The sequence below is a fragment of the Labrus mixtus genome, chromosome 12 (genome assembly GCF_963584025.1).
Source record: "Labrus mixtus chromosome 12, fLabMix1.1, whole genome shotgun sequence".
NCBI classification, from domain to species: domain Eukaryota; kingdom Metazoa; phylum Chordata; class Actinopteri; order Labriformes; family Labridae; genus Labrus; species Labrus mixtus.
The window spans coordinates 5,668,808-5,671,693 of record NC_083623.1 but is presented as its reverse complement, the minus strand read 5'-3'; positions in this window follow the sequence as shown (position 1 = coordinate 5,671,693).

The window sequence follows — 2,886 nt, the reverse complement described above, 5'->3', positions numbered from 1 at the left end:
GTTCATTAACATCAGTGAAGCAGCGTTAGGCTGGTAATGACTATGAAGGTTGTATTTTTTTTAACACCGCAGTTCTGTAAGCGAGTCTGAATATTTGTATTCAGAACAAGGCGGCAGGGACTCTATTTCTGATTGAAGGTACAGTAATTCAATATTCAATTTTGTGCTGAGTGCACACAAACACACACATAGCATCCTTTGTGGGTGACAACAAAAAGCAACAGGGGAATTTAATCAGTGTTTAAATGAAAAAGAATTGGACTGTCATCACAGCATCATTTGGATTGTAAACTGTGTCTTTTCAGTGCCCCCAATGTGTGTGTGTGTGTGTGTGTTTTTAAATGTGTGTTTGTGTGTGTGCGCCTCTCTCTGATGAGACGGGGTCCTCTCCATTGTTGTCCCACAGTTTTCAATTTGAGGGTCATTTGTTTGCATTATCCAGTTTATGACAGGCGGGGAGGGAGAATGCCACTGTTGTATCTGATTCTAATTATTTAGCAGCTGTAAAACACTTGTCGCTGCCTCTCCGCTTTGCCTCCGCCTCATTTGTCAGACATTGCCTTTTTTTCCTGGCTTCATTCCCTTCCTGTCAGCTTCTCACGCCTCTTTTTCTAACCCTAAAGATGCATTCAGCAGTGTCAAATTTAAAGGACTAGTCCAAGATTTTTTTGGGAGATTGTTTCTGTACTTCCTTACGTACAGTAGGATGAGAAGTAATACTTTTATGTATGCTTAAAAAACATTTGAGCTTCTGACCATACAATGATTTGCACCAATCATGATATAAGAATTAAGATAAAACAAGTAGCTTCTGCATATCAAATGGTTTTAATCAGTCGACGTCTGCGGCATGGATATGAGCTTGTTGGAACCTAACCAGCAGCCTTCAGTATGGTGTATTCACCTGAAATTTCCAGCTCCCTAGTAAATAAATGTGCAGTGTGTAGTCAGGGTGAGAGTGCTAACCCAGGAGGTAATATTCTGGCAACATTACCCACAAGAGAGCGAGCAAGGGAGATGAGCTGCATGTGTTGCTGCAACCATGGACTGTAATGGACGAAGCCTGATTGAAGTCGGTGGAGGACGCCATGCTGCAAATGCTGTCTCAACCTAACTTTTAGTCAACCTATGATGACAGACTGAGAGCTCGAGCAGAGGCTGATTTTAAGATCTCTGGTGCATTTGCAGAGAGCCTCAAGTGGACACTAGACGAACTGCAGGATTTTGCACTTCCGCATTTGCTTCATTGTTTCAACACTGGAGGTTGCGGCTTGGCTGCAACTTAAAGGCAGAGGCCCAAGTGATGTCATTGATTGCCTACCAATCTCCTGTTGTAAAATGTGACTCATTACATGGGCATATTTGCAAGAATGCACATGTGTTTATCTGTTATTATTGTAACCCCTTGACCTCAGTTTCAGTGGGTTTTCAAAAAAAAGGATAAGCGTAATGCCCGTAATGAAGCTGCTTTGTACTCTTTTCCTCTTGCAGGTATGTTCTTTACCAATCATATGTTGATAATGTGAATACGTCAAATAACGTAGCATTGAGATAGAGGCAGAAAACATTGTAGTGTTGGACAATGTTGCTTCTTCCACCATTTCCGCATCGTCCCCATGAGAACATTTACATATAACACCTTAAGGGTAAACTATGTTAAAATCTTAAATCTTTATTTTAGAATAAAATAGAATAGAATAGATAGACATTATTGTCTGTCCCAACAGAGACAGAAATTCTCCTTTGACAAGGCTCGAACAATAAACACAACTTACATTAAAAACAGAAAGTGCAGTACATTAAAGAGGACTGTTAAAAACAACAGTTTCTAAGAAGGGGGGGAAACTTGGACTTGAGACTAAAAAGTAATTTGTGAACATCTCCGGTAGAGAGACGAGGGCAGACCCAGAACACACTTGGAGAACTATACGTCCAATGTGGCCTTGGGACAACTTGGGTTTTCACGAGGAGCGCTGGAGGATGACACCAGAACGACTCCCGAACTACTTGATTATCTTGCTCGACCTTCACAGAACCGCAGAGGGTCCAGCTCGGCCCGTAAAAACAGACACAGCCACTTCATGCCTCACAAAACTAAAAAGAAACAACACCGTTGACAGTCACGGGGACAGATGCCACCTCTCTCCGTCCAACCGCCTCCTGTGTCTCTCGTTCCCCTTTTCAGAAATTAATCAGGCGACGTGTACTCGGGAAATGAGGTGACATTTTCCTATAATGAGAGCGATGGGTGGAAGGGAAGGAATCACTGCGTTTCAGGGACCCGCCATCGACAGAGATTGACATTTTCCATTACAGAGTCAAAATGTACATGTGTTGCTCCGTCTGAGTCGCTGCGTTAGTGTGTGTGTGTGTGTGTGTGTGTGTGTGTGTTCGTATATGTGTGTGGTTTAAGGTTCGTTTTGGCAGCAGACGGCAGGGAGGTCATCCATCTTGTTACGGCCATATCCCAAAGTCTATGTGTGTGTACTTAAGTGTGTATATGTCTCGTTGTGTTCGCGTAAATGTGTGGCACCTGTGTGTGTGTTTCAGGAGTGGTAGTAAGGTAAAAAAAAAAAAAAAAAAAAGCATGATTTATGGGAGGGAGTGGTGCTGGAAAGCTCTAGGTACAGCGATGCCTGTAAATCCTGATAAAAAACCTGGATAGAAGCAATTTAATGCCATCAATCTTCCTACCTAGGGGCTGTGATATATTGGCAGGTAGAAAGTAGTGTGTGTGTGTGTGTGTGTGTGTGTGTGTGTGTGTGAGAGAGAGAGAGAGAGAGTGTGTGTAAAGGAATTAAAGAGGTGAGGTAAACTCAATTCTCAGGTAGACAAAGCTGCTTTTAACAGCTAGTCAAAATGTTATTTGAGGCTGCTGCTTTGCTG